Source organism: Pleuronectes platessa, chromosome 5, assembly GCF_947347685.1.
Source record: "Pleuronectes platessa chromosome 5, fPlePla1.1, whole genome shotgun sequence".
Taxonomy (NCBI): domain Eukaryota; kingdom Metazoa; phylum Chordata; class Actinopteri; order Pleuronectiformes; family Pleuronectidae; genus Pleuronectes; species Pleuronectes platessa.
Window position 1 is genome coordinate 25918434 of NC_070630.1, and position 25050 is coordinate 25943483.

The 25050-nt window shown below is 41.2% G+C and overlaps 1 long non-coding RNA gene across 2 annotated transcripts; it reads right to left on the reverse strand.

Moving 5' to 3' along the window:
- Positions 1–1384: 1384 nt before the first annotated feature.
- On the reverse strand, positions 1385–4214 carry LOC128440317 (uncharacterized). 2 transcript variants are annotated; one of them, XR_008338511.1, is made up of 6 exons: positions 4101–4214; positions 3510–3692; positions 2804–2890; positions 2612–2676; positions 1896–2043; positions 1385–1665 (listed from the first exon to the last, which is right to left on the reverse strand). It is a non-coding gene; the product is annotated as an uncharacterized LOC128440317 (long non-coding RNA). The 2 variants fall into 2 exon arrangements; XR_008338512.1 differs by lacking the exon at positions 2612–2676.
- Positions 4215–25050: the final 20836 nt, after the last annotated feature.

Genomic DNA, 25050 nt, shown 5'->3' on the forward strand with positions numbered 1-25050 from the left:
TGGTATTTCCTTGCACTTCTACACCATGATATTGTCAGATAAGATGCTGATTACATTAAAGCAGTGAATGCTCTGCTTTAAGCAACATAAACACACAATGATTCAATGGATCTGAAGTAGAATGGGCACATTACATTCTGTAGAGAATGCCTCAGTTATGGAAGTCAGAAAATAACTTTCTTTATCTGAGGTTCCAGTCATTTATAGTCACAGCAAAGCACACAGGTCTGGTTGTCTAAGTGGCGCCCATATCATATTGTTTAAGATGTGTAACATCAAGTTTGTGTTTCAGTGCAAAATTAGTCATTAGTCAAGAGTTCACCTTCTTCTTTACACTAAAATTAGGTGACCCAGATGTTTCACAATGCAATCTGATAAGGTCTTATGAGAAACATTCTTAACATTAAAGAAATCAACACAGAGGATAGCAATATCTGTTTGACTTTAATCCGTAGCTGATAATCAGCGGCCTGACTTATTCAAACACATTAATACTACAATGAATAAGGCAGGGGTTTTCCATCAGAAATCATTTCTGGGACATTAATTTAAAAGATCTCCAGTATAAGCAAATGTATTCTAAAATTGGTTTATATCCAAGTGTGAGGCTGTCCTGGCACATGGAAATAAGATATATATATATTGTTTGTATTAGCTTTCCCTCAGTTTAGTACTTGCACTTCTTGAAAAGCTCTATATAAATAAGATGTATTAATGTTTATACATTGCCCTCTAGTATATGTTTTCCTAAAAGTCACTGTAGATACAGAAATAACAGTATGGTTCAGGTGACAGTAAGTGGAAGCTGAAGGTAATTTCCATGTGCTCAAGAGAAACATAACGTGACGATATAGTTGATTTCTGATAGAAGGCCCAGCCTCATTCATTGTAGTATTAATGTGTTTGAATAAGTCAGGCTGCCGATTACCAGCTACTGATTAAAGTCAAACAGTTATTGCTATCCTCTGTGTTGATTTCTTTAATGTTAAGAATGTTTCTCATAAGACCTTATCAGATTGCATTGTGAAACATCTGGGTCACCTAATTTTAGTGTAAACAAGATGGTGAACTCTTGACTAATGACTAATTTTGCACTGAAACACAAACTTGATGTTACACATCTTAAACAATGATATGGGCGCCACTTAGACAACCAGACCTGTGTGCTTTGCTGTGACTATAAATGGCTGGAACCTCAGATAAAGAAAGTTATTTTCTGACTTCCATAACTGAGGCATTCTCTACAGAATGTAATGTGCCCATTCTACTTCAGATCCATTGAATCATTGTGTGTTTATGTTGCTTAAAGCAGAGCATTCACTGCTTTAATGTAATCAGCATCTTATCTGACAATATCATGGTGTAGAAGTGCAAGGAAATACCATTATGTTATGATCAATGTCATTTATTGTGCACAAACATTATATTAAGGCATCTGCTGGAAATGTTATGATCAACAATTCTCATGCAAAAAATACTTTAAAAACTACACAAATAGTGTTTTGGAGAGGGGGGTTTCAGAGGGAGGGGGCAGCTCTGGAGAAAGGTCTGTCAATCCAGGTCTGCTGCTTGGTGTGATGGAGACATGAGGTTAGCATCAGGAGCGGAGGCTGCAGGAGGGACCGTGGAGCTGAGGCACACCTGTACTGCTTCTCTTGAGAAGAACTGAAGGACACAAACAAACCATAGTGTTAAATTATGAAGATGGTTCCCTCTGATTTTTTTTTAACATAAACGTCAGACAGGCCACTAAAAACTAAAAATGCTGAAGCTAACAGCTACCACACAGCAAGCTAATGCCTTCCTAAGGCTGCCAGGGAGTAGCATGAGTAGCATTGTAGCAAGAGAGTGTAGCTAATCACAGCCCTCACAGTTCTTCATCAGTGGAGAAGTACCTCGCCATGTTTTCATCTTCAGAGGAGTCATCCAAAGACTGTGCTGCTGTTCCAGAATATGTCAGGCCCGCTGCAGCCTGCTGGGCTTGAACTCTGAGCACGCAGAGTAGGCCCTCACGTCCCCTCTCAGTAAATGCATCAGTACTGCCTGAGAATATATGATAAAAGACAAAAACGTCTCAATTGTGCGTTTGTGTGTATGTATACATACACACATACAAGGCTTTCTTTTCTACAGAAATATTTTTCCTGAGTTGATGACTCTGCTTATTGCCATCTAGAATGTGAAACCAAATATATTTTTTGGTGTACCCATACAAGATGTCCAATGTAACACCAATAAAATCCAATCTACTACACTAAGGTTTTAATGCCTCTGCAATAGCGAGTCGCCGGAGGCATAACTGCATGTTTTCGGATTGTCTAACTTTGTATTTGTCTTAAAGTAAAAAGGTCAAGGCCACACTGACCTCATCTTATGGTTTCAGTTGTCAAGAGATACAGTGTCATTTATATGAGAGAAAATATGTAGAAATATGTAGATGGACACTGCTCTGGTTAGCGGAGTCATACAACGCAGTGCGATAATTCTAGTGTAGTTTTTTTGTAATAAATGGGTTATCTATTTTTACAATCTACAAAAAGTTATCTATACATTTGGTCACAGAATGTTACACAAATAAATTGGCATTAAAGTTGGCATCTTGCTGTCTCACCAGTCTGACGATGCAGCTGAAGCGTCCATCAAGGGCTTTCTGCAGGTAATTTGGATTGTTTGTTTCTTTTGACGAGGAGAATAACATGAATTCATACCGATATCAGTTTACAATCAAACCTTTTTGTGTTGACCTTGTTTAAACAGAGTCAAAGGACATTGTACAACAATGACACATATTTTTCCACAGTACCTGTCGTTCACTACTGAACTTCTGACACCCATTACTGGACTGTGTCTTCCTGTAGAGTGGTGATGTTCTCAACGTTCTTTTCACAGTCTGTCAAAACAAAATTAGAGTTACAAATGTTAATGCCCCACAACCCATTGCAGATACGGTTGTATTTGCACACCACATCGGATCAAAACAAAACTGCAGTCTGTGAAACAAGCAGTTTTGGTAGATATAAGGGAAATGCTAATATTTCTACATGAAACATATTCAGTCCCTTAAGCAAAATAACAATGATGGCAGGCCGCAACCTCGATGCCTTCGTCTGCTTTGCTTACAGACTAGTTTGCGGAGTCTCGTGCTGCCGCCCACTGACCGATACATCATCGCTCTTTTCTGAAACTAATGAAGGCAAATTCACACATGTAGACAGAAATAAACAGTATAAATTAAAAGGTGTAAATATTGCTAACATTATGTTTGATGGGGGTCACCATTATACATAACAGAGGAAAACTTTGCACATGTATTCCTTAAATTTACTTGCCTTCCTGTGGAAAAAGTTGTTTTCCTAGTTAAACAATCACAGCAGGGAAGCATGATTGATCAAAATTCTTTCAGTGTGATATTAACTTGTATTTCAGCAAGTGTACTTTGGGGATTTAATAAAAATGTATATTTGGCAAATTATATAAAATGTTTTTTCTGGTATGTAACTTAAAAGTACCTCTTTAATGGTAGGATCATTTCTCTCCCTCATCTTCCTCGTGGTACATGGATGATGGTAGTGGGCTCAACCCGGCTTCTCTTTCTCTCCAGGCTGCCCTTCCTGCTCTTCATCAAGCAAAACAAACTGTTTGGTCCAAGTTGTTGACGTTAATGAAACTCCTGTAGCTTCACTTGGATCCTCCTTGATTAAAAAACAGAACATAGCAATTGTTTTATAAAATGAATCGCAACTCCATAACATGGAAACATTATTGTCATAGTGCATACTATACATTAAACCAAATTGACCTGATATTGTGGAGTAATGGTAGACAAATACACTCCTTATTAATCTAAAGCATTCATAAATCAAATTCATGTTTATATTTATATTGTAGCATCCCTCAATGATGAGCTAAGCGTCTTGAACTGCTTTCAACAACCATGTATTCACCTCCCAGGTAGCACAGGCTACCGTGGGCTGAAGCATGTGGCTAACAATGGCGTATTAGCTGATGAACAGCGTCCATAGTGTGGATTGACGGACTCTCTCCGCACTCGGACTGTAAACCTAGATCGTAACGATCTTTAAAAACAATAAACTACTTACCTGACAGAAGGAAGATGACATCGTGGTCTTCCAAGCGCGCCGTGTTTATGACGCAGCCCCGAGTTAAAGGGCTGGTTGTTTACAAATAGGGTTTTTTACGACAGCCACACGTCATGTCCGCTCGCGCACTCGGTCCGCTCGCGCACTCGGGCCGCTCGGCTCGCGCCACTCGGGCCGGTCGCGCACTCGGGCCGGCCTCGGTATAAACAGACTCGCATGATCCTTCTCATTAGAGATGTAATCTAGCCTCAAATATTACTATTATATAACATGAATAACATTCACGATCACTGAAGGACACCACGCAGGGACTGTGATTTAAACACCAAGCTGCGCCCGTGGTGCCATGGCAACCATCATAGCAACGATAAAAACATGCGTGATAACTATTAAAATATTTATCATAAGCACGAACTAGCTGAAGACTGTGGAAGCAAAGACCACATTTCTCGCTAGAAATGGTGTCAGAATGTATTTTTATGCCCAAACTAAGTTACAAAATTATATTTTTATCTGAAAAAACAAGGAATCTCCGCCATGTTTTCCTCTCCGCAGACGGGAGCTTGAGAGTCACGTGACGTGAGAACACGCCAATGCAAAACAATGGGAGGACTAAATGTTACCATCTCACAATCTGAGAGGCCAGATTGTGAGATGGTAACGTCGGTCCAAGTGGACCAACGTTGCCATTGAACATTTTCTGATGAGACTGGGTTGCAAAGTATATACAATGCAGGGAGAGGCAGAAAGCCCAGTGGGCATTGTGTGCATCCTTGAATTTCAACAAAAGTGTTGAATAAAACATAATAAGATTAAAACCTGTGTTGGATACATCCATGTTAACTATCCAGCAGTCTTCATTTTCCTGACACATTGCTGATCATTTGTTGAGTGTCGCAGCCTCCTGATTGCACCAGCAGCAACTTAGCCTGTGTGCACGTGTAGATGCACACTTATGCTCCTGAAGACGCCTGCACTGTCCTCTCATTTGATTTTAATGTCTTCTTGTGTGGTCCCGCCTCCTGGTTGGGTCTTTTTGCTCTTTTAACTCATCGTCTTTGGGTTTGTTTACCTTCTATTTCTCCAAATCGTGTAATGAACCCACGAAATGTATCTGTGCTGCAGTGTGATGCTGGAGCCATTTCATCACTGTTTATCCCCCTTTGAAGCAGCTACCGTGCACATACAAGCTGACACACATAACAAACACCACATTGATTTGACTTAATCTATTTCTTCTAGTTGTTAATTGTGAGAGCCATGAAATGTTGTTTATTCTATATTTAGTCCGTATGTCTGTCTGTCCCTCTTACGAAATCTCTAGAACACCTTTGGGAATTTTTCAAATTTAACACAAGCATTCACTCAGACTGAAAGATGAACTGATTTGATATTGGCAGCCAAAGGTCAAAGATCGAGGTCACAGTGGCTTCAATAAAGAATATTTATGTTTCTCTTGAACGAAATATCTTAAGATCTACATCAGGGACTTTCTTTGAATTTAGAACAAACATTCACTCAGAGTCAAATATGAACTGATTAGATTTTGCCGATCAAAAGTCAACAGGTCAAGGTCAGGTGACACTAATGCAATGACACTACTTCAATGTTTAGAATCAAACAGATCACCTTTCATGTCTCAGTGGTGTGCTGGGATTAAAACTGATATGGGGCCAATATGCTTGTGTGGACAGAGATCGTTTTCAAATGAATACGTTTCAGTATGGCTGTAGCCTGATGGTAGCACGTGAGATGACCAGTGTGACTGCATCTCCAGATCTCTACATAGATTAAAAATAAAGTTTTTAGGGTCATATTTTCTTCTGTCAGACACTTTTGTTTAATGAAATACATTTAGGAAGACATTGAAGTCGTGCGGAGGATCATCACCTGCTCCATCTTGATCCTTATACCTGGAAGTGACAGAGCCCCAATCTTCTTTCTGTGCATGTTGCCTCCATACAAGAACCTTCCAGTTACACTGAATAGAAGCAGGAAAGTACAATCACATTGAAAGCAAGAGAGGATATTGTAACGAGGTGATGGATTCAAATTTAAAGCTGGTGTCAAGGCCTTGCCACATGTCAACATAATCATTCTCCTAGCTGCTGGGAAGGACCGCTCAGCTTTCCCCTCTGTGTAATTTTCAATCTATTCGCTGATTTTTCTGCCTCCTCTGTCTCCACCCCTCGTCACCTTATCATTAAACCCGCGGCAAGAATTTATTTGCCCGGAGTGGCGGATCAAGACAGGTTTTATCGGATATGCAAAGACAGCTGTTAGCTCGTGGAAAGTTTTTGTCAGTCTGGTACATATATTAATGGATGGAGTGAATATGTGGCGGAAGAAAGAGTGACAGGATAATTTTACTAAAGCAGCATTCTTATTTATGCCATTGCATAGACCTGATATGGAATAATTTATACAATTTGGAGTCTCATATCTGCCTTTGTTATTCAGCCATATAAATCCAAATATTTTCTCACTCCTGCTCACACAACTCTTTCTTGAGGCAGTCAGTGAGATCTGTGCTGCTTTGCAGTCTTCACGTTTTCTTTTCCACTCTCTCTATCACTCACTCTTTGTTTTATTGTATTTGTCAGTCTTTGCCTTGGACCAAGTTTTGCAGATGGTCTTTTCTTTAGGCCATTATTTTGCTCCTGAAACTGGTGATCAGCTTGTCCCTTTTCTTGATTGCCATTGTCAGCTCTCTTTTGTTTTAGCTCAGTAACAATTCTCTCCCCTCTAAGGCTCCATCAGCTGTCCCGATCTAACTTGATTTCCCTCCAGCTTCTCTCATCTGGCAGGAGGGCTGCTCTGATTCTTTCATTCACCTCCTTCCAGGCATGTCATTTGGTCCTTTCAGAAATATCAATCAATCAATCAATCAATCAATCCATATTCACAAATCATTTCTGTGCTTAACCCTCAACAAGACTGAGGAAAAACTACAGAAAAAAATACCTTTTATCAGGGAAAACAAAAGCGTAGAAACCTCAGAGAGAGCAGCATGTGACTTATCCCTCCCCCTGGACGGACAGGAGGGCTATAGATGCTGCACGTAACCGAACACATCCACTAAATATCTGCATATTGACGAGAAAAGACAGTGTCTAACATAAAAGGAAAGGTGTATCTATGTTTGATATTTAGCATTTATATGAAAGAAAAAGTCTAGAGATGTAATCATACTGCCACCATGATCAGCTGCCATCGTGATCACCATCCACGATCCATGATGTGGTCCCAGCTACAATCCTCGATCTGCAATGATACATCACAAAGACTCCGGGGAAGACATTATATCAACATGTAGTGATGAGACATTAATGTGATGAAGAGGAAAAGGAGGAAAGACAAGCTCCATGTGTCCCCTAACTATCCAGAGCTGTAGCAGCATCACAAAGACTTGGTCCAAGAAAGAACTGAACCTGCGATAAGTATTGAGAAATAGTAAGGTTTTAAGCCGACTCTTAAATGTAGACAGTGTCTGCCTCCCGAGCTGAAACATCTTTTCCTTCTTCATCTAAACTCAGACTCTTCACAAGGAAAATTGCACCATTTTAATTTCTTGATTAAATATGTAAAACTACCTGTCTATTATCCATGTGTCTTGGTGAAGCATTGTCAAAGCCCCATAATGACTCTGATGGTCAGCCCCACTCACTGAAACTCTCAGCTCGAGTCTTAACAAGTGAGACGATCCATTCAAGCCAACCAGCTGGGCTCCACAACTCGGACCAGTCCAGCATGTGTCAAAGTGTCACTAAATTCTCTCCATGCACTGGAAACATTAATAAACAAATGCAGAGCAGCTGTACTGGCAGGTGGCACATGGCCCAGTCAATAAGGTTACATCAGAGGAGTTTTACTAGAACCATAGTGAGCCTAGATCGACTAAGAGCGCCCAGAGAAACCCAAAAGACAGACCGAGGCAGAAGTGAAAGAAGAAGGCAGATGGTTCAGGCATTATTGTGATATAAATGCAGCGGTTCCCTTTCCCAGGGGGAGGTTTTTGGATGAACTGGCTGGATGAGCGAGCAGGGTCAGTGTGGTGCTTTTTTTTCGAAGGGTATAGTTGACAGCCAATCACTTGCTCAGCAGACTGCACAATATACTGGCCGATGTCCTTGGAAAAAGGGGAGGAAGTGGTGGAAAGCCAGACTTCAATAAATATGCCAAAATGGTTACAGTTCCCAACCTTCAGAGCCGAGAACGAATGTTAATAGGATCTGAGCAGAATATTTAATTTTACAAATATATTTATTATAAGAAAAACAAAAGAAGTAGTGACCAGCATTCTACATTTATCAACTCCTGTGGGATTTTCTTCAAACCTCATGTTCTCATATCAGCCTTTTGTCTCAAAGCACTTTCTCCCACCAAGTTTCAAGGGAATCTGTTCAGTTTTTTTTTTTAAATCTTATTCAACAATCCACCAACCAACCAACCAAACTGGTGAAAACAACTCCCATGGTAATCATCATCAGGATGCGGAGAAACTCTCAAACCGACCTTATCTGATACTCTTTAGTTTATCTTATTCCACCAGGGAATCTGGGACCCTGTTCAGATAACATGACAAAATCTGGTGCAGTGAGAATGCAAGGAAGCAGAACATGTCACTTTAAATGAGATGTTATGTTTTGCTGGCTTCATTTATTAGAATTCAAATATACTCCATCAGCTTGATAGATAAACTCCGAGACTGTCATGCAGTGGGATCCCACCGGCTGTGACACTCATCATCATGTTGACACTCTGATCTATTATTCCACTTTGATCATCAGCCGTACTCATGGGTCGGACCACGAGCTCAGATTTGGCTACACTCCTATCAACCTCTTTGACAGACAGAGAGACAGTCAGACGACTCTGGTGTCACCAGTGGTGTCTGAGAACGTCCTCGGCAGCACAGCAGTCTCTGTCCATGGTGCTGAACTCCTGGCTGCATCAAGTCTCTTCTGTCCACAGACGTATCACATTACTGTGTGTGCAGTTCACACAGAGGCACAGTAGTTATTTATTCACTATCCAAGGAATGTGGTGCTGAATGAGCAGCAACATTAATCAATTAGTGAAGTTCAGCTCGGTTCATCGTCTCTGGATTTTAATGTTCTCCTTGGCACTGACTTCACCGACCTACTTCATCTCTCTTAGTAAACAGCAAAAACACTTTTCTTGATTGTTGATTGGTTTGTAAGAATAATTTCACGCAGGGAGATGATGAATTCCATTCTGCAATTTCTTGAGGTTACTGTGGGGTCACAATAAATGTATATTCATAAATCTATTCCTTCATGAACAAAGCATTTGTTAAAAGCTTTGAGACTGTAGTTTTAGCTTTAAGATAAAATGCTCATGCATAAAGACACAAACACAAGAGAATAGTGGTAGTGTCATGAATAATGTATCAAACAATATCATCCGTCTGATCTTTTATTGACTTCAACATAAAATAATGCCTCAAGGCAATTATCTAGTGAATGAACATTTAGTCTGTGTAGAAAACTATGGCTTTTCTTAGCACAGTTGCAGAGTCAACTCTTGGTAAATATTGGTCAGATTGAAAAGATGCTTAATCAATTTTGATACACAAATTACATTAAACAGAGCAAAAAACAACAGACATAGAAACATTCAGTATTTCATCTTCTGAAAATAACTTTAATAACTATGATTTAGAAAATCATGGAAATGTTCATTGCAAATGTGTGTTGTGCTTTATGCTGTAACATGTTACCACACATTATTGTCGTGGAAACCTACGAAACACCAAATCCATCCATCCTAGAATAGAACAGAACAGAATAGATTCAAAGGCTTTTATTGTAATTGCACAAAAGAAAGCAGTAATACAAAATTAGAGGTACTTCTTCTGAATAACAGTGCAAATTAACAAAGGATAAATAATTATAAATCTGACAAAAGACACAAACCAATAAATACAAAACCTATAAATACTTTGCAATATAAGAGTGGCTACATATGTGATAACAAAAATACTTATGGCTGAAAACCTTTTCAAAGGGCCTTTGACTAGGCTATTTTACATGGTTACATCATCATTGCATTTTAATTTATTTTCATTTTATTATTTTACTCTTTTATTTTTCTCTTTCAATTTCTTTTTAAAATGTTCATGCAGATGAATTAAAATTGCCTCTTAAATAGAACTACACAAGCAAATAATATGCACCGTGTCAGAAATCCGAGAGACATGGCGTCATCGTGAGTCTCAGCACAGCAACAGCACCTGGTCTTGCACGATATCCTCAGGGTGTAACGTTGTCTCAAAGTGAGGACAGCTTCATCAGGCTGCAAGAGAATTAGCTTCAGATCAATGGGAGTGAAAAAACAAGCAGGAGAAGAATTCTGAAGAACTCAAGAACAACATGTTTGTTCCTCCTCCTCACACTGAAACATTTATTTCTGCTTTCTGTTTGATATCTGCAGCTGAAACACTAAACCTTTTTGCACAGATACCAATCATCAGTCAGTGATTTTCTAGACCACTACAGTTTGAGTGTTCATGACTTTAAGGACCACTCTGATCCAGCAGCCTGTAGAAACAACTCATATTAAACCCGGTCTTGAGTCACTTTGTGCTTCAGAAGGACAGTGACATGTTGGAAATGTCAGAGCTGATAATTACACTAAAGATCTCTTGTAGCTGGTAGAGTGTCACTGTTTTGCTCCAGGGCTGCAGAGCTGCATGCTTAATGACTTGGCGACTGAAGATGACTGAAAATACTCAGTTTAAATAAAGATTTGCAGATATTCTGGAGGCTCTGTGCAGAGCAGAGCAGATAAATTAGCTCCCCGACAGCCCCCATGTTAAATCACATACCCCATGTTGCCGTCTAATGATGTAGCCTCCAATTTGATGAAGGGGAATCAAAGTTGAGCTCAGGGGCAGTGTATTGTCATGAAATATTTAATTCTTATATTAACATTTCAACATTTAAGTAGGCAAATTTACTTTATTATATTAAATTTATATTTATTGGAATTTAAAAAATAAGAAAGGGAACAATTATCTTGGGAAGACCTCTGGGTGTTCCTTGGTCTGCACCAACATTGAAACCCAGATCGATGGATGTATGGTATAGAGTAACCACAATGCCTCTGTGCTGCAGTGCAGCAGTGAGATCAGCAACATGAAGCAGATGAAGCTGTTTGAGTCCCTGACAACCCCCCAAGGCTTTCTCATACAATGGTAAACAGTGCTTAACGACAAGGGCCTGTTTGAATTATTTATGGGTTACAAATCATTTTGTAGTCATAAATATTTGATTTTGTCTGCTACTTGAAAATGTATGATTTGCCTATGCAAAACATTAATAAAAGGAATGTCCTGGTGCTGCCTCACCTAGCAGACCTCCTCCAGACTCCCATCTACAGAACCAACCAGCTGTTACTCTCAGTGCCCAGGGACACACCTGACTAAGACTTGCTCTTAACAACATGGCTGCCTCGCGTATCCTACGTCTGTATGGTATGTAGCTGCCATTGGCTTGTATGATGCACTTTATATTTGTAACGAATGTTAAAAGAAAATAAGTAAAAAATGATTATGTTCATCACCATATATAAATGACCGGCATATAATCGTCAATTAAGTAATCATGTCAACAACACTTGTCCGGTTGAGTTTTCTGCAGTTCAGGAAACTTTCAAAGATCAGCCTGTTTTTATTCAGTAAAAAAAAAAAAGATTATCATTCATGCCTTAATTTCCTCCAGTTTGGATTTTGGCAATTCTATCTTCATCTGCCTGAGCCAACAGTCCATTTAAATTACAGCTCGTCCAAAACGCAGGAGCAGAGTCCTCACCAAATTGCTAAAAGAGAACATGTTATTCAAATTTTTGTGTCTCTCCATCGGCTTACTTTTACCATTCCATTGTCCTGGCTGAGGACCAAAGGTGACTGAGCTATTTCTGTCAGGGCTTCCAGCCTTTGGAACAATTCCTCCTTGAGGAAATCTGTCTGGCAAAATCCTTAGGGGAGAGCGGGTTAATGTGGGACATTTTTTACATTTGCTCCCCTCTAGGCGAGCTAAACTGATATATCAGTACAATTTACACATTTCCCATTAATTCAGGATGTTTTCTAGCAATGGAAATGATCAGAATGTCTTCAGGACAAAGGGCAGTGAAAATATGATTGTTTTAAAAAAAGTGGTCTTGTGTCCCACTTTACCCCAGCTACGGGGTAAAGTGGTCCACTTACTTTTTCCACTTTAAAACTACCATAACAACACATGTTGTAATAGTTAAAATCCCGACAGCTAGATTGACAACCACTAATATCGGACTAGTAACAGAATCATGTGGATTGGTCAATAAAGCACATTTATGATTATTATGATTCATGTGATCTCTTGCACACCCTAGCTTACCTGCACATTGTTTCTCTGTCCAATTGGTAGGGACAGGGATATTGTTTTTCTCTGCGTATTCAAATGCCAGTTCACGGCACTTAACTGGAGCAAGGCCATGGAACTGGTCAGCTAGTTGTTTCAAGTGTTTGACATGCTCCTCCTCCATCTCATCTGTGAATATTCTCTTTACCTCAGCTACTGCACCCCAGGCTACTGATTTTACATTCCCTTTCTCTTTTTTCTTTATGAATCTTTTGAGGGTTGTCTTATCAATATTTCTATCCCTTCCAGCTTTTCTTAAGGACTTCTGTCCTTGCATGACCTCAGCGGCTGCACTCTCCATCTCTGCGAGGGGTGTTTGGCCCCAGGTTGTCTTCCTGGTGTAGTTTCTTGGCATGATGCCTTTTCTACAATGTTTATGACATTAAAAATAAAACATATATAATGTAATATAACACTAGAATATGTTTAAGACTAAAATTAACTTGTTATTCATGGCCACAATTTTTGAAAAACAACATCTCTTAGCAATTCAGGCTAATCTTCAGCAAGCATCAATCACATGGTTTTATATGTTGGAAGTTCACCAACATGTATGATATAATTTTTTCTAACTGATTCAGTTTGTTTTGACACAACAGTTGATTAAGTTTAAAGCAAGAAAATTTACTTTTACATGCAAAAAACAAATTTTTGTGAAAAAACATACTTTCCACAGCAACTGCACCATCTTATCCTTCATGGCAAGGGGGGCATGGGAGGGGCTTTTAAACATAATAATCACATGACCACAAATGTGTTCCGTTGCCTAGATACAGGGGGTGTTTCACATCACCCGATGTCCCACATTACCCCGCTCTCCCCTACCCTCTTTGAAATCTCTCTTAAAGAAGCATTTTTATAGGTCCGATTCCTCCTAGTTCTTCAATAATGTAGTTATTTTGTCAACTATAAAAAAAATATTTCTAGATAAATGCTCTTTTGTTGTGTGATCTTCAAATTGAAGATAAATTATTTTTGAATTAAATACAATTGTTGTTTAGTTTTAACTGGCTGATATTGTTTACCTTCAATTTCTTATTTTTAACTCGTAAAGTAATAATGTTTATTTGCCAGATGTGCTTTCTCAACGTGGTATCATGAAACGGTTCGTAAGATATCGTACTAAAAGTTATGTCCAAATTTTCGTAAAGAATCATACGAATTTTTAGCACTAAATGTTCGTACATAATCCTATGAAATGCGCCTGCGCAGACCTCCGCAGCGCTCTGATAAAGCAAGATGCCGGAGATTGCTGTATTCCTGGTGGAAAACGCTATATTTTACCAATGTTTCTTAATAAAAATGTGTTTTGATGATATCTATGTCGAGATATGTGTGTTTCAGTTTCAATATTTTCATTCATGGTTAAAAAAAACCCCCGCTAATATGTTTTCTAAACCCTATTTTCACAACCCTAATCTAAACCAGGAAGAACCATACAGAGAACTACAAATTGAATGGCGTTCCTGTACCTGTGTGTGTATGTTGTTTCCATCTTTTGTAGTTCTAATGTGTTTTCACTATTATGTGAGATTGCGACCGGGAACCTTGCATGCTTCTGTATGGTTTTTTGTTGTGCGAAAAACACCTGTTTAGTCAGATTTAGTTTTTCTTACTAATAAAACGTTCAAATCTAGTTCAAGGCTTTGGCCCTAGTCAGTGGCGCCCCCCATAGTTTTGCATTGGGTTATGGTAGTGGAATTCAAGACCTTTCCAAAACAGTTCATACCATGTCTGTTGCATATTTAGTTTCCATTCTGTAAGCCATCAAAACCGACTCAGGTGCAAGGTTCAAAGGTCATCCCTGAGGAGCAGGAGTCATTCACAATGCATAATGTTACTCCCGAGGTCAACTTTACGATGATGTCATTGCTTTTGTTTTACGACAAAGTTTACATTTCATCTTGCTCCAAACACAGGCCCTCTCAGGTGTACTTTCTCAGACCCCATTGAGGTCCAAGCTGGATCAAATCTGTCAAATCTGTTTTAAGTGGTATTTAATGGCCAAATATGGTCAAAATATGTATGTTTGCTTTATACACAATCACATATTTCACTTTCGACCAAGTTAGAGACATATTTGTTCATTAACAACCCAATTTCTCACAACCCTGCCCTTTGCCCTCCTCCCCTCTGGGAGGCGCTACAGGGTCCTCCGTTCCCAGACCAGCAGGTTCAGGAACAGCTTATTCAGGCGGCTGCAACTCTGCTGAATCACTGTGGTGCAGACTTCATATTAATTTTTCATATTATGGTTAGGGTTAGATGAATGTCCGCTATGTTTTTTGTTTTCATGAAGAGAGAGAAGCGCATGGGTCACGTGTCCCCAGCCTCCTGACTCACAATTTAGTGGAATTCATACGAATTCTAATGCATTACTTTTAGTAGCATTTCATACGAAATTGTGATGAGACCAGCCTGGCTTTCTTATAGCTATTTTCTGCGGTAAGAAAATGAGGTTAGTTTTGTACGCATTTTCATCAAACCTCCAAACAAGAAGTCATGTATACGGAGCCCCTGAAGCCAAGGATAATTTTTTTTAATCCTGTGCCCACAAATTATTTATTTTAAGAAGATGTTGGTGTTTCAATGAATCAGATGCACACAGCCATCTGACTTGCACCATAACACAGCTAATCAAGTTTTATTTTCACCTCTGTAGCACCTCTCTTGACTTGAGATATATTGCTGTTAAGCGATTCGTTCAACCAAGTTGATTTAAATCTGCTCTAGAGTTATTTATCTCTTGACAGATATCTACATGACACCTTTAATTAAAAAATAGATTTATTCAAGACAACAGAGCAAGACCTCGGGTTAAAATCATCAAACTTTCAGTGTGACCACTAGGTGGAGGAGTCCAGTGTTTGCTTCTCCAGCTCCTGGTGTGCGTCCTCTTCGACTGCTGCTGCTGCTGAGATGCGTCACTTTGAGACATTATTTCCGGAAGAGAGGTCTTTAGCTGCGAGGTCAAGGTTTTACCTGGGGACAGACAGAGACCCTCCTCAAGAGACCACCGAGCTTCCACCCGGATCAGCGCTGAACTATATAAAACAAGGACAGCCATGCATTACTTCTGGATTCACAGCGTGTGGATCACCAGCTTCATCTTCGGATTTCAATGCAAGGATCGACTGCTTTAGTCAATGTATTAGAGATGTCAGGGCGATCTGAACAGAGATGAGGATGCATGTGTTGCATAATGCATCTGGAAGTCTGTGTGATTTTGTTTTGGGGGAGTATTGATCACCTGATTACCTGGCAGTTGCTGTGGATCAGGCTCGGGTTAATGATTGGCTCCCCGAGTTTAGGCTGTTGCGCATCGTGCCTGAAATGTGAAAATGTTTCAACAGAGCTCAGCTGAGGTGCAACATTAAAAACTTTGTGTGTGTTTGTGAGGAGCAGTGCGGGAATGTTGCATGCACACAGACACTGATGAAGAGTGCCACTGAGCAGTTCAGATTACAGTAAGGCACTGTTTAAATGTGAAGAGCAGGCAAGTGACAGCCAGACAATAATCTGTTGCGTTTGGTAAGAGCCTCATTTAGCAGCAGTCTGTCATCCTGTGGAGAGGAGAGCTGTGGAGGCTGAAGGCTCCTCTGGCAGCGGGCTGCTTTGTCATCTCATTAGCACGGGCTGACATTTAGTTGTCATATTAAACCTTACTTGCTGTTATGTTGCTGTGCTTTTTGGGGGGGGGGGGGGGGGGCGCTCCTGGTAAACCACCCCACCTGAGTTGGTCAAGTGATATTCATCAGCTGGGTCATGTCATCTTCTCCAGCTTTTGCTTAAACTGGTTGAGATGGTGTCATGTCCAGCTCTTGGCCTCTGGCTTGTTTGGTCCATCAACATCTAGGATTGGGTATCGTTTGGGTTTTCTGGAATAACGTTGCAAATTCGATACTTTTAAAGTGGTAACCGAGCCATATGGTGCCAGAACCTGTACATTATTCTCAATAATAGCACAAAACGAAGGCCAACGATAAGAAAAGCTTTTTATTCAGGCTTGAGAGGTGAAATTAAACACGTTATCTGATAACAGTTTAAAGTATAAACTGCTTATTACTATCAACTTAATATATAAATAAAAATGTAACAAAATCACATCATAAATAAAAACTAACCCAACTACTATAATTTAACAGTTTCAGTACTTATTCCAGCAACAAACTCGTCACAAATTGTGTCCCCACTACCAGGGACTGGGACGCCCACGCTTCTTGCTGATGTGCTATCATGAGGTCACATCTGGTGCCAGAGTTCAGGACACAGCTCAGGCACCAAAATGAGGCCCAGACAATCTGTGTTAGGATTTGGACAAAGGGCCACGTGCCTGATTGGCACTAGAGTCTGGTACCCGCACCCTTGTCATAAACCTTACTTGCTATGGAAAACAGAAGTCTGCTGGTCAACCGCCTCCAATCTGCCATCAACATAAAAGGCTCAGGCATACTTCACCTGCTTTGGTTAAGTGCTAGTCATCAGCTGGTCACGCCATCTGCATCAGTTTTTTCTTCTAATGGTTAAGATGGTGTCGTGTCCAGGGTTTACCCAGCCTCTCGCCCAATGTCAGCTGGGATTGGCTGCAACCCCACAAAGGATGATTGCTTAAGAGAATGTATTGGATGGGTAAGATGGTGAGTCTATACATACTAGACTTGTTTGGTCCACTGGAATCAAACAAGCTCAATAAAATCCACCAACAGAAACAGTAACTTTTAGGGAACTCCCAGTTAACTCTAGTGTCAGAGTGTAGAGGACTCACCGATTTCAATCTTCTTTCAGCACTGTAGATAACACTAATGTTTTGTGGATAAGTACAAAAAATACTCCACTCACCAAAACAATAAAATCAAGTAATTGCTAGATTTTCCTGGAGCCTGTCAGTCTTATTTAGCCTCGGCTGGATCTCGTCTGCTTTTCATTGACACGGTCTGACCTCACAGATCCTTTCACTCGACTAATAGAGCTGATTTGGTCCATTCCAGGGAGCTGAGAGTTGAATCAATTGTCTCTCAGGAACACACCATACCTGGGACCAGCGTACGCCGTGACCGAGCATATTGGATTCACTTTAACGCGGCTCTGATGCTGGCAGGCTGCCTGGATGGTGTGAGGTGCCAGATGGGGAGGAGGAGAGGGAGTGTGGGAGGCAGTGTGAGAGGGGGAAGGATGTGAAGAGAGAGACAGGATGCAGGAAGGGAGAAAACTGATGAGTGAAATAAGTTGAAATTAGGTTCACATGGGCAAAACCTCTTCTGTTTTTCTTCCATTTGTTATTAGACATCGGTAAATGATGCTCTCCAGCCTCCGCCCATTTTCCGAGCTACTCTTGTGCCAAATCTATAAATTCATTGTTACCACTGGTGTTTCATCCAAAAGCAGATGGTGATAAATTGTCTGCTTAACTCTCCTCTCACAGTGACTTAGTACTGTAAACTTCTCTCACTCTCTTCCCTGAGCTTCCCTCGCCCACGCGTCTTCTTTTCATTCAGCTCACGTTGAGCTCGCTGCCTGCTCTGAATTTTAAAGTGAAGTTTAAACAAGATTTCTCGTCTGACTGCCTCCGTTCTCTGATCCTGGGTAACTCCTGGAAACAGAACACTCCCATCCTTCCGTCCGATCATCACACAGTCGTCTTGGTCAGTAAACATCAGTTGACTCAGGTCATGTGATCAGTGGGAGAACGGAGGCAGTCAGATGATGAGCCACGTTGCTGGGAGATGAGTCCCTGATCCAGAGAGGATGAGAGCTGTCACTCAGAGCTCTAATACATCTGGGATTCAGCAGCTGCTTCAGCTTCCTCCATCTGGCTGCAGTCTTCTCCATCTTCTACAGCTCAGCAGCTCATGTGTGTGTCTGACGGTTTGTAACAGTGATAACAAGTTTTTTGTTTTTTTACCAATTACCTCGTTAGATGGAAACCAATGCACCTATGTCCCACAGTCCATGGAGAGGATCAAAGAATAATGTTTATGACACAGATAGAAACGTGAATTATCCCTTTTGTGGACCTGAAAGCAATATTTCCATTGTGTCCCTGTCTTCCTTCTTCTGGCTGCAGCTTTAACCAGCTGATGTGCTGTAGAGGCTGTGCTTCAGTGAGTCTCACATCTTGTAGCTGTCAGAGAATCAGACTCAGGAGCTGGAGAGTAAGTGAAAACCTCCAGATGTCAATGAGCCTGTACTGTGAGTTATATTAGGATGTGTTGGTGGATCATATAACTCCATCTTTTCTTTCTTACCTAATCACTTTCTTACTGAGGACAAAATTAAAAGGATTTACTGTGTCCTCGTGTGATTTTAAATCAATTGTACCTGAACCCTGTCTGCTCATTAAATTGTATACGTTGGTTCTAGAATTATTCTGATGCAACTCAGTTTATTTCTCTCAGTAGATTGACACTAATAACAGAGAGTTTCCTGTTATTAAAAGAGAAAAAAAAGCATCTCCTCAGCAACTGAAACCAATTTTTTTATGAGATTTCACAGGAACTCTACTCTTCAAAGAGCTGCCTTCAAACTTTGATATTCATATTTCCTCCTCATCGGGGAACAAGACTTCCTCCTCTGAGGGTTTAAATTCACTTAATAAGGACAAATGACATGGAGTAGTTTTCATTAGTAGCTGCTTCTCACATTTCCTTCACTGGGACTGTGAGAAAGATGGACACAGTTAGAAATACTATTGGGGACAACTGATCTTCAATCGACTGTCTCTCTGCTGAAATAGTTTCATCATATTTAGTCTTGACTTTTAAAAAGATACAGGCGTCTGTGGTTTAGTGACGGTCCGCAGCATCTTTCAGCCATTTCAAACAATGAAACATCAAAATGCTCCTCCTAACATCATGCCTCTCTCCAGGCACTGAATATCTTTATTTTCCAGCTCCCACTGTTACAAAATACCAACAGCACACAGGAGCAAAGCACTGTCCTGATGTGGGTCAGCGAAGGCAGTGAGGATCTGGAAATTGGCCATAAATCTGCTGTGTATTTTGTTGAGTTCACGGATTCAGTACAGGAGGAAGAAAGAGCGGAGACAAATACACGGCTGAGGTTGAAGAAAAGATCCACCCTGTGGAGGTCTGCCCGCTTTGGATAGAATTGTATTCAGAGGCAGCAGGTGAGGGAGCTCGTTACTACATGAGGGCACAGAGACACATTAAAGGGAAAAAAATACATGAACTGTGTTTTTGTGCAGAATATTGTAGGGGAGAGCGGGGTAATGTGGGACATCGGGTAATGTGAGACACCCCCTGTATCTAGGCAACGGAACACATTTGTGGTCATGTGACTGTTATGTTTTCAAGCCCCTCCCATTCCCCCCTTGCCATGAAGGAGAAGTTGGTGCTGGTGCTGTGGAAAGTGTGTTTTTTCAGAAAAATTTGTTCTTTGCATGTAAAAGTAAATTTTCTTGCTTTGAACTTTATCAACTGTTAAAACAAATTGAATCAGGTAGAAAAACTTATATCATACATGTTGGTGAACTTCCAACATATAAAACCATGTGATTGATGCTAGCTGAAGATTAGCCTGAATTGCTAAGAGATGTTGTTTTTTCTAAAACGGTGGCTGTGGGGTAAAGTTGGACAAATGCTGTGGGGTAAAGTGGGACAGTGTCTCACTTTACCCCACCATGAAGCACAAGTTAAGTTTAGTCTTAAACATATTTTAGTGTTACATTACATTATATATGTTTTATTTTTAATGTCATAAACATTGCAGAAAAGCCATCTTGCCAAGAAACTATACACCAGGAAGACAACCTGGGGACAAACACCCCTCACAGAGATGGAGAGTGCAGCCGCTGAGGTCATGCCAGGAAAGAAGTCCTTTAGAAAAGCTGGAAGGGATAGAAATATTGATAAGACAACCCTCAAAAGATTCATACAGAAAAAAGAGAAAGGGGAAGTAAAGTCAGTAGCCTGGGGTGCAGTAGCTGAGGTAAAGAGAATATTCACAGTTGAGATGGAGGAGGAGCTTGTCAAACACGTGAAACAACTAGCTGACCAGTTCCATGGCCTTGCTCCAGTTAAGTGCCGTGAACTGGCATTTGAATACGCAGAGAAAAACAATATCCCTGTACCTGCCAATTGGACAGAGAAACAATGTGCAGGTAAGCTAGGGTGTGCAAGAGATCCCATGAATCATAAATGTGCTTAATTGACCAATCCCCATGATTCTGTTACTAGTCCGATATTAGTTTTGGAATGTGTGGTTGTCAATCTAGCTGTCGGGATTTTAACTATTACAACATGTGTTGTTATGGTAGTTTTAAAGTGGAAAAAGTAAGTGGACCACTTTACCCCGTAGCTGGGGTAAAGTGAGACACAAGACCACTTTTATTAAAACAATCATATTTTCACTGCCCTTTGTCCTGAAGACATTCTGATCATTTCCATTGCTAGAAAACATCCTGAATTAATGGGAAATGTGTACATTTTACTGATATATAATTTTAGCTCGCCTAGAGGGGAGCAAATTAAAAAAATGTCCCACATTACCCCGCTCTCCCCTACATACTAAATCCTTTCCTCTCAGCGATTTGATAGTTTATATAGAACTTGAAAATCCCTCCTGCCAAGAAATTTCGAATGGGTGCCTTCTGCGTCCGGGTCCAAGGGACTTTTAGTTTTTTTGGGAAGAGAGACAGAGAGAGAGAGAAAATGGACCAGTTCCAGAGAGAGACCCAGAGAGAAAGAGAGACACTGGTATAAGAAAGAGAGAGAGACTTGATCAGTAGGCGGCGCTATCACTGCATACACTCAGGTCTCTTCAGGACAGGCCTCTGATCATGTGACAGAATTTTGGGGGCGATTGCTCACACTTCATTTTCAAACTGACCACTAGGTGGCGCTATCACTATCATGAATACACACTAATACATCTGTTCAGGTCAGAAATCTGATGAAGTGTGTGCAATTTGGGACCGATTGCTCAATCTTCATTTTCAAACTGACCACTAGGTGGCGCTATCACTATTACTTCATGTTTATAGAGTTCAATAGTCCCCTTCTGAAAAGCAATGTTTAAGACCTGACCTTACCTGGACTTGAACCCTCCACCTCTGGGTCAATGTCCCTCTGCTCTACCCACTGAACAACCTATAGTATTGATCAACATCTGTAAAGTGGTTTATTTATAGATCTCACTGTCCCCCTTTCTCCCTCTTGGACGTTTAGAGCAAAAAAATGAGGCCATGCGAGCAGTTTAGAAATGTACTTCTCATTTCATAAATCTCCTCCTTTTATTATTAGTTTTAATGGAAGAGACATTTTTCCACCCTCTAACACCGTCATCAAACAGATACTTGTTACTCAAAAACTATAAGCCCAAAAACTATAAGCCCTATCAGGAAAAAGAAAACATTTTGAGAATCCCAAGAGTTTACACTATAACCAGAGTTGCTTTGCATGGCCCTGCAAAGCGTTGCCAAGAGGTGCCAGCCACTAGGCGGCACCAATAACAAGTCAAGGGAGTGAAGCTGAAGGTTCAGGGCAGAGAAACAGACACTCCGATTCCGAGAGAGCTGCCTCCAAACAAAAGACAAAGGGTCGTTCTCAGAGTTTTGTGGGTCAAGTGCCTCAGTACTTTGGGAAAGCAAGTTTTTGCGGACTTTGTTTTTGTAAAGTCAGCACATCCTGCAGATATATAGGGGAGAACAGAGGGTGGTTAATATGTGTGGCAGTTCAGCCAATTTAAAAGCTCCCAACACTGGTGCTATGTAAAACCTTAAATAATATGAATACTAAGAAGATGAGAACAATTTCCAAAACCGACAACGCCACTTAAAAAGAAAAAGAAAAGAAAATGCATGAAATCAGGGATGAGCAATCTGAACAGTCACTGGCTGCTGAGCTTCAGTCACCGGTGCTGTCTCGTCCTCTGGTCTGTGTGTTCTGCAGAGTGTCAGTCCACAGCTCAGTTACTGTGTGTTTTCCTGCTGTGTCTGTGCTTACGCTGTCAGTCCCTCACAGTCTCTCGCTCTTTACCTATGTCTCAATTCTAGAGGCCACATCCCTCTGAAGCTGCATTCGAATGCTCCCGAAATATCCACCCCTGAGCAACAGAAGCTCCACCGGCCCAACATATCCCATAATTCATTGCGCTTCAGTGACAGTTTTTTAAGAGAGGCAATGGCCGCAAAAAAATAAAAGAACTGAAACAAACAGCTTGAAAAAAAAAAAAAAAAACTTCAACTTTTCTAATCAACAGCAGAACGTTTTTGGTCCGTAGCTTTGTTGCTAAGCGACAGCTGTAAGGCCGGGACAAGCTGGTGATGCAATAGGAAGATGTCTACGGTGGCCCTGAGAGCTCAACGAACAGCAACTTAAGAAAACACATGCAAGTTGACAAAACACAAGCAAAGTAAGAAAACATCTTCATCAATTTCACAACACAACACAACACATTACAGAAACGCGCAGCAAATAGACAAACGCACTGCAAATAGACAAACGCGCTGCAATTAGAGAAACGCGCTGCAAATAGAGGAGAAAACACAACGGAAGTGTTTCCAGAGGACAGCTAAAAGTGATCCGTCGGCTCTTCCTGGTCCAAGAGAGAGAGAGAGAGACAGCAGTTATTCCTCTTCATTAGTATCAAAGGCCTCTTACCCTGAGACTGGCTTGAAAAGCGTCTGGTTCTCACTCCTCAGTAGATCAAGACAGTCTGGCTCCTGTATCCTCTGGTTGAGGTTAAAGATGGCTCCTGATTGCCTGGTTGATTTGCTCCACCTGCGAGGGACAATCAGAGACACCTGGGAGGGGAGGAGTTCCCTAGGATGATCCTCTGGGGTAGTCCCGCCCATCCAACACCACGCCTCTGTCTTTCCTTTGTTTGGCTGAACTCAGCCATGTGTGGCACTGCTCACCGGCTGGGCCATCACAAAGACCAGACCTGATGGAGTTTGGCTGACGCAGTCTTCAAGGCCGTTGGATGATGTAGTCAACGTAGGCTGCTCAGACCGGGTCCTCTAAAGCAGTGATTTTCAACCTTTTTTGAGCCGCGGCACATTTTTTACATTTACAAAATCCTGGGGCACACCACCAACCAAAATGACACTCTATGGACTAACACAGTACATATAATACATATAGTTAGTAATATAATTTCTAAATGTATTAAAAAGCACTATTTTAAATTATTTCAGCCCTTTCTTACTCTTACCTTTTAATGAGCACAAATTGAATCAGATTTATGAAACAATCTTTGATTTAACTAAACTTTATTTAACGGAGACATATTATACCCATTTTATCACATTTGATATGGTTCCTTGGGGTCTTAATGAAATGTCTGTAACATATTTTGGTCAAAATACCACAAGGATAATTTAAAACAGGACCTTTTAACCCTGTCTAAAACAGATTGACCTGTTTTGAGTGCCAATAGTTACTCCCGCCGTTTACCCACGCTTCATTGAATTTCTTCACTTTGACATTCAGAGCACTGGGCAGAAATCACATCGCGTCAACACCCACCATGGGCCTTCGCGATGCTTTGTTTTAATTAAACAGTCGGATTCCCCTGGTCCGCACCAGTTCTGGCTGCTAGGCGCCAGCCGAGGCGCACCGCCGGAAGGGGCCCCCCGCGCGAACGGAGGGTTCCCCCAAAGGGCGCCGTAGCTGAGGTGATCCGCGAGAAGGGCCCGACACGCGTCCAGAGTCGCTGCCGCCGACCGCCGTACCCGGTCCCCTCCAACGGCCCGCCTTCCGCACCGGCGACGGACACCGCCCCGCGGCCCCAGAGAAAGAAAGCACCCTGCACCACTGACGCCGTGAGGCACAGCGGAATAGGACCTCCCCCCCCAAAAAACCTTGAGGCGTGCCGCACGCCGAGTCTCCGGCGGCGTGGAGAGGAGGGCGACTGCTCCCCCAGCCGCGGCACCTGCCCAGCGGTTTAACCACAAATACCAATGATATCAGTGAAAGTCAAGTTTATTACCGATGTGCAGTTGTCGGTAAACGAGGCAAATATCTGCCGCTACCGATGTTCGGCCGATACTTCGGTGCAACACTAGATATTAGATAATTTCCCACGGCACACCTGACGATCTCTCACGGCACACTAGTGTGCCGCGGCACACTGGTTGAAAATCACTGCTCTAAAGGATGCGGCCACTGAATTTAGAGACAGCTTAGTCCTCTTGTCTTGTCTGTTGCTCTTTATCCATCTTTATCTATATGCCAAACCTGTTGCCACTGTGTTAATTGGAGCCTGGGGCAGTGCCTGTGTCATTCAGGGGCAGTAAGAGAACTTTGCATGCAGTATAATAAACTTTTATTTAAATACATAATTGGTGCGGATTGTTTTGATCATCAAGTAATCATCTGAGCAGGCCTCCACAGCCCAAAAGAGAAAAAACTAAAAATCAATCAACAGTCAACATTTTTGTATTTCTTTATCTCACAGATAAATACAAACCATTATCACAGTGGGAGCTCTGTACTCAAAATAAAAAGGAAAAACTGATTTTGAGACTGAAATGGAATTCTTTCAGTCATTACAATGTGAAAACA